Source organism: Podarcis filfolensis (genome assembly GCF_964270895.1).
Source record: "Podarcis filfolensis genome assembly, chromosome: 15".
NCBI classification, from domain to species: Eukaryota; Metazoa; Chordata; class Lepidosauria; order Squamata; family Lacertidae; genus Podarcis; species Podarcis filfolensis.
The window spans coordinates 27062934-27077946 of record NC_139618.1 but is presented as its reverse complement, the minus strand read 5'-3'; the positions used below and the strand labels follow the sequence as shown (position 1 = coordinate 27077946).

The 15013-nt window shown below is 45.4% G+C and overlaps 2 long non-coding RNA genes across 2 annotated transcripts in view; one reads left to right on the top strand and one right to left on the bottom strand.

Annotated features, from left to right (window-relative positions):
* LOC310750802 overlaps window positions 1-15013 on the bottom strand; it is a 375302-nt gene that overhangs the window by 272754 nt on the left and 87535 nt on the right. The window lies entirely within an intron of this gene.
* Window positions 6129-13921, top strand: LOC310750711. Its single transcript, XR_014542158.1, has 2 exons — window positions 6129-7078; window positions 13460-13921. It is a non-coding gene; the product is annotated as an uncharacterized lncRNA (long non-coding RNA).

Below are 15013 nucleotides of genomic sequence, written 5' to 3'. Positions count from 1 at the left end.
GTGAATGCATAAGTGGCTTAACTACTGCTCAAAAGTTTGAAACACTGTTCAGTCTGGAAACTTAAAATACAACTAAAGCTTTTATGTCTCTGCAGCTCAAAATGAAGGTTGGTGTATATCATATCCTATATTCCCATGAATGGGGCGCTGTGTCCTGCAAGATCTGCAGTAATTTTCTCCAGTCAGAACTGTTGTGTTTGCATAGTCTTCATAAATGTGTGGTGACCCCCTAAAACAATATCAAATGGGCATGCACACACCCTCCAACCTGATAAATTGGTACCTCAGGTTAAGAACTTAATGCGTTCTGGAGGTCCGTTCTTAATCTGAAAGTGTTCTTAACCTGAGGTACCACTTTATTTTTTTTTTAAATAAATTTTTATTAAGGTTTTACAAAAGAAAAAAGTAAAAATTTACAGAATAAAAAAAAGAAACCACAGATAAAAATAGACAATACAAAAAAGAAAACACAAAAAGTACACAAAAAACAGCTAATTAAGAAAAAAAGAAGTTAAAAAGATAAAACAAGTCCATTTTTCTCAATATCCTCAAATTCATATGCTTGTATCCTTGACCTCCTCACACCTCCCCCCTTTTGTGTTCCCATTTACATACTTGATTCAGCAAATTCTTACCCTTTTTCAAATATCTTAACTTTGTGTCATAACATATTATACCTCAATATTTTCAACCAATTATCAATACATTTTTTTACATAATCTTATTAACTTTTGTCACTAGTTACCACTTTTTACCAATCCAGGCATAATTTTAACATTCATTAATTTTACAGTATTTCCGAAGATAGTCTTTAAATTTCTTCCAGTCTTCTTCCACCAACTCTTCTCCCAGGTCTCGGATTCTGCCAGTCATTTCCGCCAATTCCATATAGTCCATCAACTTCATCTGCCACTCTTCCAGGGTGGGTAGCTCTTGTGTCTTCCAATACTTTGCGATGAGAATTCTTGCTGCTGTTGTTGCATACATAAAGAAGGTTCTGTCCTTCTTTGGCACCAATTGGCCGACCATGCCCAAGAGAAAGGCCTCTGGCTTCTTAAGGAATGTATATTTAAATACTTTTTTCATTTCGTTATAAATCATCTCCCAGAAAGCCTTAATCTTTGGGCACGTCCACCAAAGGTGAAAGAATGTTCCTTCATTTTCTTTACACTTCCAACATTTATTATCGGGCAAATGATAGATTTTTGCAAGCTTGACTGGTGTTATGTACCACCTGTATATCATTTTCATAATATTCTCTCTTAGGGCATTACATGCCGTAAATTTCATACCTGTGGTCCACAACTGTTCCCAGTCAGCAAACATGATGTTATGACCGACATCTTGTGCCCATTTAATCATAGCAGATTTAACTGTTTCATCCTGCGTGTTCCATTTTAGCAGCAAGTTATACATTCTTGAAAGTGTTTTAGTTTTGGGTTCTAACAATTCAGTTTCCAATTTTGATTTTTCCACCTGGAAGCCTATTTTTTTATCCGAATTATAGGCCTCTCTTATTTGAAAATAATGAAGCCAATCTCGCACCTTGTCTTTTAATTTCTCGAAACTCTGCAATTTCAGTTTGTCTCCTTCTTGTTCCAATATTTCCCAATATTTCGGCCATTTGGCCTCCATATTGGACTTTTTCAGTGCCTTTGCTTCCATTGGTGACAACCACCTTGGGTAACCTGAGGTACCACTTTAGCTAATGGGGCCTCCCGGTGTTGCCGCGCTGCTGGAGCATGATTTCTGTTCTCATTCTGAAGCAAAGTTCTTAACCTGAGGTACTATTTCTGGGTTAGCAGAGTCTGTAACCTGAAGCGTCTGTAACCTGAAGTGTATGTAACCCAAGGTACCACTGTATCTGCACTGGCAAGTGTGTGTCTGAGTGTGTGTGTGTGTGTGTGTGTGTGTGTGCTTGCAGACCAACCACTATCACATAGGTAAAGGTAAAGGGACCCCTGACCACTAGGTCCAGTCGTGACCGACTCTGGGGTTGCGGCGCTCATCTCGCTTTATTGGCCGAGGGAGCCGACGTACGGCTTCCGGGTCATGTAGCCAGCATGACTAAGCCACTTCTGGCGAAGCAGAGCAGCACACGGAAACGGCGTTTACCTTCTCGCCGGAGCGGTACCTATTTATCTACTTGCACTTTGACGTGCTTTCGAACTGCTAGGTTGGCAGGAGCAGGGACTGAGCAACGGGAGCTCACTCTGTCGCGGGGATTCAAACCGCTGACCTTCTGATCTGCAAGTCCTAGGCTCTGTGGTTTAACCCACAGCACCACCCGCATCCCTCCACTATCACATGCAAGCACACATTTAGCATCACATCTAGCAGGGCCCTCCGCCAGTGCCTACCTTTTCTCTTCATAAAGATGCTTGTCCTAGTCCCATCCTGATCGCTGACACTTCACTTCTGTGAATCTCACTGGCTGTCCCTGCTTCTTCCCAAGGGAGCACCCTGGTCAAGGGGGCACCCTGTAGACAGGATAACCTTGGTTGCCTCTTGTCTATTTCCAGCCTCAGCTTTCAGAGAAAGCCAGCAACTGGAATTGCTTATTCCTGGAACAGGGTAGCCTAGGATTACAAACGTTTGTGTTTGGTTGCTTTATTACACCCGCTTTCAGCATTCTCTCCACTTTGCTCATGCAATGCATAATTTCATAAATCCTAATTATTTGGAGTGTTTTCTTCTAGGCACCATCACTACCCCCAAAAAAATTCCTGCAGCTCCTTCATGCTTGTGTAAGGTACCCAATCAGAGGGGTTTCCTTTGGTGATAAACAGAGCTTGTCTTGTACCGGCACCTTTTTTCTTAGAAGAAAAGCACTGCAGGTAATGATAGTAAAATGTAGGTAACAATGAGAGAATGATAATCTCCCTGGTGTGCTGGGTTTCAGGATTCAATTAGTGTGGTGTTTTAGATTTGAGTTTGTGTTTTTAAGAAAAAGAAAAGAAAAACCAAAGGGAAATTTATTATTATTATTATTAATAATAATAATAATAATAATAATAATAATAATGTTTCTATACCACTGTTCATCTGAGGTTCACAGGGCTGTTTGCCCAAAACATCTGGAGGGCCAAGTTTGACCATGTCTGGCCTAGGCAATAGTCTCCTTAAGCCACTTGGAAACAGCAGAGGTGGATACTTTCCATCCCAGTGCGACACCCCCAAACAAAACAAGCAGAGCTTCTGATTTCCTGAATACCCCTGTTTTGTCTAGGTAGAAGCAGAGAGCCCTGAGGACATCCAAGGTGTGCCTGGCCTTAGCCAAGCTGCTAGGAGGCAGTAAAAGGAGCAGAACCTGGAAGGAAGAAGCTTTTAATTAAAGACACACTATTCCCAAGAAACTTCAGCACCTGTACACACTTGAGAGGCTGGTGCTGCAATTGCGTTTCATTGCCAGCTGGTGGTGACGGAGAACAAGCAATAAATCATCTTTTGAAAAGGCCCAAGGAGACAGAAGGAAAACAGGTGGCTCCATCTGCCTCCCCTGACATTCCTCTCCCAGCAGAAAACAAATTAAATCACTAGTGAGCCAGGGCAGAGGAAGCTGGACGGCAGCAGCTGTCAAGCAATAAAAAGCCAAGTCTCTACCTAAAAGGCAAGATGCAGGAGTGCTGGGAGAAAGGCGCTAGGAAACTTGTGAGTAGAAGGGAATAGATGTTGGAAGAAGAACATGACAGGGAAGCTAGGAAGAAGACTAGTCTGGGTCTGCCAGACCCAGCCAGAGAAGAATGTGCTTAATTCCGGGGGTAACGCCCAGCGAGGAGCGACTAAGGAAATACAGTGGTACCTCGGGTTACATACTCTTCAGGTTACAGACTCCGCTAACCCAGAAATATTACCTCGGGTTAAGAACTTTGCTTCAGGATGAGAACAGAAATCGTGCAGTGGCGGTGCAGTAGCAGCAGGAGGCCCCATTAGCTAAAGTGGTGCTTCAGGTTAAGAACAGTTTCAGGTTAAGAACAGACCTCCAGAACAAATTAAGTACTTAACCCGAGGTACCGCTGTATGCCATGTGGTAAGGTGAAGGGAGACAATGCAGTCTAGAGAATTAAACAGGAGTATAGGAAGGAAGTCCCATGGACTGCAAGAAGATCAAACCTATCCATTCTGAAGGAAATCAGCCCTGAGTGCTCACTGGAAGGACAGATCCTGAAGCTGAGGCTCCAATACTTTGGCCACCTCATGAGAAGAGAAAAGACCCTGATGCTGGGAAAGATTGAGGGCACAAGGAGAAGGGGATGACAGAGGATGAGATAGTTGGACAGTGTTCTTGAACCTACCAACATGAGTTTGACCAAACTGCGGGAGGCAGTGGAAGACAGGAGTGCCTGGCACACTCTGGTCCATGGGGTCACGAAGAGTCGGACACGACTAAACGACTAAACAACAACAACATAGGAAGGAAAGCCCCACACGTTGGAAATAAAAATAGAAAAGGGTTCCTGCGAAGAAAAGGGGATTTCCAAGCCCCATTGGTAAGCGACCCACTTGGCAGTCTCAGAGGCCTCTGGCCAATGGAGTAAAAGAATCTCTCCTGTTCCAGAGAAAAGGAGAAGCACTATCTTGCATGAGCAGCTGTGATGCGGCCGTGTAAAAGACTACAGCAGTGTTTGGTTGTGACCGGAAGACGGGCCTCTTAAAGACACTGGAAGTCATAATGCTGACACTGAAGATCAGATGTACATTACAGGTCCCCCAAATCAGGAATGCAACCACGCACTAGAAGGGCAGGAGTGGAACAAATGTGGGTCGCAGCTAGCCTGTGGGAGGCTTTCATCCACATCCCAGTGCCAGCTCTTCGAACAAGACCCTCTCCCACAGCAAGTCCTACTCCACAGTGCTTGTTCACACATTGCACTGAAGATTGGTACAAGCTGTCTCTACACATGTGCAACTGTTTCTTTGAGTGTGCACTTGTTGCTTTGCATAGCTCAACTATTGTGGACACTCAGGTTGCGAACGTGATCCGTGCGGGAGGCACGTTCACAACCCACAGCACAGCATCTGCGCATGCGCAGGTTGTGATTTGGCGCTTCTGCGCATGCGCAAAGCACGATTTAGTGTTTCTGCGCATGTGCAAGCACCGAAAACTGGAAGTAACCCATTCCAGTACTTCTGGGTTTTGGCACGTCCGTAACCCGAAAACACGCAACATGAAGCGTCTGTAACCCAAGGAATGACTGTATTATGTACCAGACTGTACACTCATTGAACCTTACGTGTGAATAACTGGACAACTGTACAGTCCAACTGTTGTGTACACAGATTGTGGGTAAAGGACCCCGAAGAAGATCACAATGAAAACCAAATGAGACAAGCGACTGCTCTCACAGCCAGTAGACCTGACGTACAGCAAAACGAAACAGATGGTCGGTAGATCTGTTGAAGCCTAGTAGATGTGCGGAAGCCAGTACAAGAAGGGAGATCCCCTTGGCTGTTTAAAATGGATAATCCATGCCCCCTGGTCGACCGGATTGGCCAGCTGGGGGCCATGACGCGGGGTTTCGCCAGCCCCCACTGTGTGTGGAGGCCACATGGCCTGACCGCAACACCGCCCCACCAGGAAGTGAAACAGCTTTCCCATTCCAACAACAGTTTGTACATTTTTTTAACAATAGTTCCTCATTATTTCCCAACAAATCCTTTTCAAACCTTGACAGTTCTTTACTGAAACCCAATCCTTTGATCAACCCAAATCATTTAGTAGGTGGTATTGTAACCAATCTGTTAATAAATGTCTTATATACTCAATTTTTTTCACCTTCAATTGGTTTCCTATTTCGGTTAATAGCTCTTTGTAAGTTGCCCATTCACCTTCCTTTTTTTTTTTAACTGATATTGCTTCTAATGGTGATAACCACCATGGAGTTCTACCTTCTAAAAGATTTTTAATTTTTTCCCATATAGCATAAATTGATTTTCTTACCACATGGTTCAGGAATCCCTTATGTACTTTGGTTTTTCCATACCAAAGATATGCATGCCATCCAAACCACCCTCTTACTGCCCAGTTGAGAAAACAAGGTCCAGAGTGTGGCCTGCCACATATGTTGGGCCGGTGACACGTTGGGACAGCCCCATGGTCGTCATGGCATCCATGAAGTGCTGAGCCACCCCAGAGACAGTCGCCTCGGTATGGATGTTGAAGTCCCCCAAACCAGCAGCTTGGGAGTCCTCAACACTGCCTCTGAGACCAGCTCTGTCAGTTCAGGCAGGGAGACTGCTGGGCAGTGAGGTGGGCAGTAAACCAGAGGAATCTCTCATCTGTTCTGATTGCCCAGTGCCAGGAATACACACTCTAGATTCCCCCCACAACTGGAAAGAGATCCTGGAGAGAGAGATGGAATCTCTGTAGACTACAGCAACTCCCCGTCCCCGATCCTCCAGTCTGCCCTGATGCTGCCCTGAGTACCCAGGTGGGCACAGATGGGGGTGAGATCATGGATTTTGGAGGTCTTATTCAGAGCTGACCTGGCATTCAGCAACGGCAGCCACAGACCTCAAGGCTGGCTGGTAGGACAACCACAATTCCCCAGGTTGGAGGAATTGTCGACCAAGTACTCAGAAGGATAAATTCCCCAGGATTTTGGGGGAACCTGATGTAAATTAAACCAAGCGAAACTCTCTGGGATGCCAATTCAGAAGGGTTCTGCTTTCCCTGCCCATGGGTTGGCCTCAGCGTACTGCCAGCACCCTCCCAGTCACCCCTCCCTGCTCTCTTCCTCCCCAGATATAACTGCGTTCATTGTGCAATTTTGATTCCCTTGCTTTTTAAAGAGCTGTTTCTAAGTCCTGCACTGGTCTGCGAGCTCGGGAAGCATCAGAAGGGTGTTCATTCCCAGTGGCTACTCCCCCAGTGCGGGATAAGACTGAAGTCAAGCTTTTGCTGGCGTCAGTGTTTTTGGTCAAAGCCCAGCAGCAGAGAGAGCAATTCAAGACAAGATCACCTCTGAAGATGGAAGCATCCCAGAGAAATGTTAATTCGTACCTTGCCCTTTCTATCTTCAACCTGCTGTGTTGCTGTCTGCCACTTGGAATCGCAGCTCTCGTCTTCTCTCTCCAGGTGAGTCTACTTTGGGGTTCTTTGCCTCGCTCTGCAGAAGAGAATGCTGAACATCCAGCTCTTAAAAACATCCATTGGGCAGAGGAGGGATGTTTGCATTTATATGTGCACATGTGTGAATGTTTAGTACGCTTGTGCGTACTTTATGCACAATGTCTTCCTCCATTAAAAATCCCAACAATTTCCTCAACATGAAACGTTTGATCACAGATTTCTAACTGCCCTGGAGAATGGATTTGTAAAAGGGCTTTGCATTTTTGAGTGTGGTGTGGTTTGTGTCTGGATGTTGTGGAGGGCTTTTCGTGTTGGCAGGCATGAAAATATTTCTCAAAGACGCAAGCCAGTGTAGTAGATTGCTTTGCAAATTAAGGACATTCGTGAATTTTGGAATTGCTAGTAGATTTCATCTGTCCTTCCCCCCTTTTTTTAATTCTCTGCAAAAGTTTGGTGCAGGGATGGAAGATGCAAATATTGGCTGTTGGGAACAACACACATTTCTATTAGCAGCTTTCAGTACCATCAACCATGGTATCCTTCTGGACCACGCTGGTGGGATGGGACTTGGAGGCATTCTTCTATGGTGGTTCTGTTCCTTCCTGGAGCAGTGAACCCAGAAAAGGGGGGTGGGCTCCTGTTTGACACCTTGGACATTGGCTGTGGGGTCCTTCAGGGTTCTGTTCTCTTCCCTATGCTATTTATCAATTACATGAAACCACTGGGAGAGGTTGTCCAGAGCTTCAGGGTTGGGTGTCATCAATATGCTGATGACACCCAGCTCTATTTCTCCTCCCCACCTGAATCCACAGAAGCTGCCTTGGTTCTAAACTGGTGTTTGCCATCAGTGATGGACTAGATGTGAGTGAGCAAATGGAAACTTAATCCATACAAGACAGAGCTGCTCTTGGTCAGTCAGAAGGCAGAACAGGGAAGAGGGATTCAGCCTGTGCTGGTTAGGGTAACACTCCCCCTGACACCGAGAAGAGATATGTTAGTCATCTTCAGGCATCTAAAGGGCTGTCACATGGAAGAGGGAACAAGCTTGTTTTCTCTCTGGAGGGTAGGACTCGAACTCATGGCTTCACATTACAAGAATGGAGATTCTAACTAAACATCAGGAATAACTTTCTGATGGCAAGAGCTGTTTGGCAGTGGAACAGACTCCCACGAGAGGTGGTGAACTCTCCTTTCTTGGATGTTTTTAAGCAGAGGTTGGGTCGCCAGCTGCCATGGATACTTTAGTTGAGATTCCTGCATTGCAGGGGGTCAGATTAGATGACTTCCAGGGTCCCTTCCAACACTAGAGTTCCAGCATTCTATGATTCTAAGACACAGCTTTGCAGTTTAGAAAAAGATGGATCGATCTCTAATCAAATTGTAAATGTTTAATGCTTTGCCCTAAGCCACCAGCCAGGGGTGGGGTGCGGGGTGTTTCTTGAACCCCACAGATGCATGGGCCATGAGAGCATCTGGAGAAAAGATTGAGTCTGGCAGGGTTTGAAAAACAAAAGTACTCTCCCTGCCCGCATGCCAAACACACACACTGGCTTATGGAGCTGTCTGGTGTGTCTGCTGCAAATGAGAGAATCGGAACCAGGAGAAAGAGTTTACAAAATGCCACTTGGGAATCCATTTTGCAACTTTTTGGAGACTAGAGGGCTGGAAGCGATTTCACAATACAATTAAAAGATGCACAAAACAATTGCGTGCCTAAAAACAGTTGAAACAACTGCACCCATCAGGAACAGTTTCAAATTCAATACAGATGCTAACTATTTCATTAGGAAGGGGGGTGGGAAATCACTCCAGCTTAACAGATGCTCGCCTTTTGCAGTCCTGGTGGCTTAGAAAAGAGAACCTCTGCATATCCCTAGGACTAGCCTCTCCCTAAGGCGGCGGGCAGCCTGTGATCTCTTAGGTACTGTTGGGCTTTGCCACCTGGCCTCACTGGGAAGGGCTGCAACTCACTGGTAGAGCAACGGCATTGCTTGCCATGGATCCCAGGAGCATCTCTGGGAAGGGCTGGGAAAGATTCTTGTTGAAACCATGGAGCACTGTTAGCTAGCCAGTCTCAACCAGCCTTGGTGCCCTCCTGGTGTTTTGGACTACAACTCCATCAATCCAGCAACCAAGAGAGTCTGGAGGGCACCAGGCTGATGAAGACTGCGGTGTAGTTGGTGATACTGAGTTGGATGGCTCAATCGACTCTATGCAAGGCAGCTTTGCAAGTTCCGCTTCTGCTTTCTATTAACAACAGTCAAATGTGGTCATAAATAGAGAGCCAGTGTGGTGTAGCCATTAAGGAGTGTCAGACTAGGACTGGGAGACCAGGGTTCGAATCCCCACTCTGCCATGAAGCTCCCTGGGTGACCTTGAGCAAGTCACTCACTCTCAGCCTAACCTACCTCACCGGGTTGCTGTGGGGATTAATTGAGGAGTGGGCAAACCATGTATACCAGGTTAAAGGTAAAGGTAAAGGGACCCCTGACCATTAGGTCCAGTCGTGACCGACTCTGGGGTTGCGGTGCTCATCTCACTTTACTGGCCGAGGGAGCCGGCGTACAGCTTCCAGTCATGTGGCCAGCATCACTAAGCCGCTTCTGGCGAAGCAGAGCAGCGCACGGAAACGCCGTTTACCTTCCTGCTGGAGCGGTACCTATTTATCTACTTGCACTTTGATGTGCTTTTGAACTGCTAGGTTGGCAGGAGCAGGGACCGAGCAATGGGAGCTCACCCCATTGCAGGGATTTGAACCGCCGACCTTCTGATCGGCAAGTTCTAGGCTCTGTGGTTTAACCCACAGCACCACCCAAGTCCTGTACACCAGCTTACTAATAAGAATAATACAGTAAATACAAAAGCTTTTCACACAGCTCCAAAATGGCTTAACAGCATATGGTTCTTTTAAACAAAGTGGAAGGATGAGGGAGAGCATCGGAAAGGGAGACAGATGTGCTCTTCCAAAAATTTAGGCAAGGTTTTTCTCCCACGCGGACTGTGTGCTCCCAAGGCAGATCCGACAGCCGCAACATTCTTGGCTGAGGAGCTCTGCCATATACTCCCTTCGCTGCAAATGACCCCAGGGAGGAGGACAATCAACAACTTAAAGCTGTAAGGAACATTGCTAGATCCACCCATACAATCAAATCAGGACAGATAAAGTAAATCAGCGGGTCAGCAACCAAACATTGCATACCCTCCGACATTCAACAGATGAAAACAGAGCTTTTCCAGTCCACATCAGTATCACTGCTAATTAGCTGTATTTACTGATACGGGTTTCCTTTTCCCCTGAGGCTTCCTTAAAGACAATACATAAATACAAAGATTTTTGTGTTTTAAATACTGCAGTTTTGCATGTTTCCTCTACTAGCTTTTGTACTGACCAGAAGGGACGCGGGTGGCACTGTGGGTAAAACCTCAGCGCCTAGGACTTGCCGATCATATGGTCGGCGGTTTGAATCCCCGCGGCGGGGTGAGCTCCCGTCGTTCGGTCCCAGCTCCTGCCCACCTAGCAGTTCGAAAGCACCCCTAAGTGCAAGAAGATAAATAGGTACCGCTTTATAGTGGGAAGGTAAACGGCGTTTCCGTGTGCTGCGCTGGTGCTGGCTCGCCAGCTGCAGCTTCGTCACGCTGGCCACGTGACCCGGAAGTGTCTTCAGACGGCACCGGCTCACGGCCTCTAGAGCGAGATGAGCGCGCAACCCCAGAGTTGGACACGACTGGCCCATACGCGCAGGGGTACCTTTACCTTTACTGACCAGAAGGAAATGCTCAAAGCAGTGATAGTGATAGAATGTCCCTGTTTTTATCTTGGGAATGTTGGAGGGCATGACATTGTGTTTTCCAGGGATGCTTCTCGTAAGCCAGGGGGCACTGAAGAGCTGCAACTTGTTTTGCCGTTGCCACAGGGTGCCTTTGGATCTAGTCTTTCTCCAAGACCTGGCCTTAAATTCTAGTCTGTCCGAGAACTCTGGGCCCACAGGTCTCCCATTGTGCTTGGGGCATCAGTTGGGTGGAGAACTTCACAATCATCGTCAAACCTTTTATTGGCATCACATCCAAACATCCAAAACAAATCAATACAGAATTACCACTTCCCCAGTGGCACAAAACATTTGCTAAAAGAAAGGCAGCAGAGCAGTCTATCGTCACATCTCTAGGTCTCCAGGGAGATAAGACGTCTGCAGTGTATTTCAACGACAAAAAACCAAATAGAGATATTTAGCCACTAACTTGGTAAGCTCCTGATTATTCCCCAGTAATATAAAATGTATGACCTCCAACTCTGGTTTCCATTTGGGGATGCAGAGTTGATCTAGAAATTGCTGATGGAGATCAGCATATAGTTTACAATTAAGAACCATATGTGTAAGGGTTTCCACCAGGTGGTCTTCACATGGGCAAGTTCTTTCTCCTTCCACCCTGCCTGAGAACCTTCCCCAAAGGAGGTTTGATGGATTTGGAACATCACAATGGATCAGGATACTGGAAAGAGACGCTCCCAGGTCTCATCTCCAGCTCCACCAAGCTTACACCCATTCCAGAAGCAGTGGTGGTAAGAGTGTTATAAAAAAAGGAGGAGATCTGAAGGAAGAGCATTTGGACAAGTTGGGAGCTGGCAGATAACCTTCCCCTCCAGGCTTCCCTTCGTGCTGTTTTCCAATGCCCTCAGCAGAATTATTTTGCAGGGGTTGCGGTGCTCATCTCATTTATTGGCTGAGGGAGCATGTGGCCAGCATGACTAAGCCACTTCTGGCGAACCAGAGCAGCGCATGGAAACACTGTTTATCTTCCCACCACAGTGGTACCTATTTATCTACTTGCATTTTGACGTGCTTTTGAATTGCTAGGTTGGCAGAAGCTGCGACAAAGCAACGGGAGATCACCCCGTTACGGAGATTCGAACCGCCGACCTTCTGATCGGCAAGCCCTAGGCTCTGTGGTTTAACCCACAGCACCACCCACATCCCATTCACTTTTCTTAGGGTTACCCTATTTCAAAAAATGGAAAATCTGGACATGGGAACTTCTGACGTGGGCCGCCATACCCCTGGGTTTTCCCAGACATTTTTTACCAATTTTCAGAAATTCCATCCGGACGCTATTTCCAATGGACAAATCCCAGATATGTCTGGGAAATCCCAGACCAAACTTGTTCCTTAGAAGTATACCTTTTCTTTACGCTGCACTTCTGCACTGTTGTGTGAGCTAGAGTTAAGGTGAGAAGTGTAGACTCCCACAATACACCAAATAAAAATAAGCCTCTTTGTTTAGCTGGGATATTTCCTAGCAAGGGTGCCAGCCCTTTTGACCCCCCGCCTATATTTTTGGGTTAAGGCCCAGGCCCCCCAGGACGGAAGGCACGGAGGCAAAACATGGAGACAACTGTGGCAGGGCTTCAGTGGCCACTTCCTTCCCCTCCTCCTCCTGCCGTGGAGGAGGGGGTCGAAGCAGCCTCTCGCTAGTGGCACTGCCAACAGAAGGAAAAGGAGGAGCTGCCGGCAACTGAAGCAATGTGGCCACCATGTTTGCCTCCACCCCAGCTCCTCCTGACGTCCTGACATCATGCGTACGACACTGCAGAGGGCCTTCTTGATAGTGGCACCCACCCTGTGTAATGCCCTCCCATCAGATGGCAAGGAAATAAAGAATTCTTTGACTTTTAGAAGACATCTGAAGGCATCCCTGTTTAGGGAAGTTTTTAATGTTTGATGTTTTATTACTTTATTATCATTATTATTAATATTCTGTTGGGAGCTGCCCAGAGTGGCTGGGAAAACCCAGCCAGATGGGCAGGGTATTAATAATAATAATAATAATAATAATAATAATAATAATAATAATAATTCCTCCCTGAATCGCCCTCGCAAGCTGGCACCTCTGCTTCCTAGAGCTGATAACTGGATGTTATTACAGAGGTGGATTTAGGGGGCATGACCGGTGGCAAGAATCATCATCATCATCATCATTTTATTTGTATGCCATCTTTCCACAGTTAAAACAATCCTCAAAGCAGCTTACAATATGAAAAGATTTACATAGTTACAAACATAGCAAAGTAGTCATAAAAATAAATAAAACACATCAACAACTACATAACCAAACCGAACAATTTCCACATAAAAAAGAGCCCCACCCTGCATAATCAATCACATGATGCAGTGCGCACATACCATTTGAATGAGAATGCCCATTGACTTTGCGGGGGCCCAGCTCCCTCAAATATTTTATCGTGGGGGCTGAAGGTGGCTCCGATGGCAGGTGCTGATCTCCAAATGCATGACAACAGACCAGTTAGGCATACTTTCCCCCTGGGTTGTGGAGCTGGAAGGTGTTCTAGCTTAAGCCACTCTGAGCCCTGATTTCTCTCTCCTTCCCCAGGCGAGAAACGCCAGCAATGAAGGAAACATCAATCAAGCTGCAAGCTCTTCCCGCACGGCCCGCATCCTGAATATCATTGGGATTGTCTTTGGAGCAATTATGTTCGTGATTATTATAGTGATTGTTGCTGTCGGTTCAAAAAATAAACACTAAGAGGAGATGTCCCTCACGCTTCCTCTCAGAGAGTGCTCCTGTGATGGCCCTTGGGAGTGGATGCAGCGTATTCTTACAAGGGCGTCCTGATCCAAGTAGTCACGATCCACCAGCAAAATTGTCAGTTCAAAGAGACAATGCTACAAAGCTGCAGTTTTTCTGAAGGGGGAGGGCTCTTTTGTACTATCTCTGATTAATTGCTTTGCTTTCTTTTTGAGGGGGGGAAACCCACCCTACTCAATCATGCTTTGCATGCTTCGAGAGCATGGTGACATGTAACCCAATAAAACAAATGAATGAACATATGAATCTTGCTGCGTGTTATCCTTTCCTTCCCTAGCAACTAGAGAACTGGAGGAAAGTTGGTTTGTTCGGTTTATTTAGGTGGTGACGGCCGTCAGTATGCTTTGGTTTCACATCAGTTAAACGATCCAGGCCGTAGCTGCATCAACGCAGCGAGCGCATCAATATTATTATTCATTTCTTGTTTATACCACATTATATTTTTGTAAGAAAAAAATCTCAAAGCAGTTTACAACACATTAAAACATCAAAGGCAACATAATTAACAGAAAACTAAAATATTATCTTAATGGTAAAATGTTGCAAAGGAGGTCAACTACAGAAAGCACATTTAACATAGCAAAGTTAACAAACAAAATTCAAAAGAAAACATTACCGAAGGATGTCAAGTATAAAATGTGCATTTAAAACAGCATAGTTAGCAAGAGAATAAAATATTCTCAGTCAGCAGGGAGTTCTAGAGTGTAGGTGCTGCCACACTAAATTATCCGGTTCTTACAAATGTGGAACAGGCATCATATGGCTTCCACCAATCAAAGTGGCCAAATGGTCACGTGTGGGGCAAGGCGATCCTGCAAGCAAGCTGGTCCGAAGTTGTTAAGAGCTTAGTATACTAATAGTAACTCCTTGTACTTGACCGGGCAGCAAATCCACCATCAGTAGGAAATCAAAATTAAATTGAAGCTGCAGTAAAACAGCAGGATAAATATTTAGCAGGGTGGCTCAAACCTGGTTGTTGTTTTTTGTTGTTGTTTTTTAACTGCAAATTGCTGCAGAAATGTGGAGAATGGAATTTAAGACAAAAAATTAGAAACTGAGAAAAAACAAAATTTGACAGAATTGTCCGTGCTAAGGATTTCAGTTTGTTAGTGTGCTGTAAACAAACAAATTATTTGCTGTTTCTTATGACAATCACAACTTTACCTTTCTTTTACCAAGATCAGTGTACTTTGGTTTTTTGGTTTTGTTTTTTACAAATATAGGTTAGCTTAAAAAATTAGAAATATTCATGGAAGGTGTGCCTTTTGATTAGTATTAACCAATATAAATACAGTGGTATCTTGGGTTACAATCGCTTCAGGTTACATACGCTTCAGG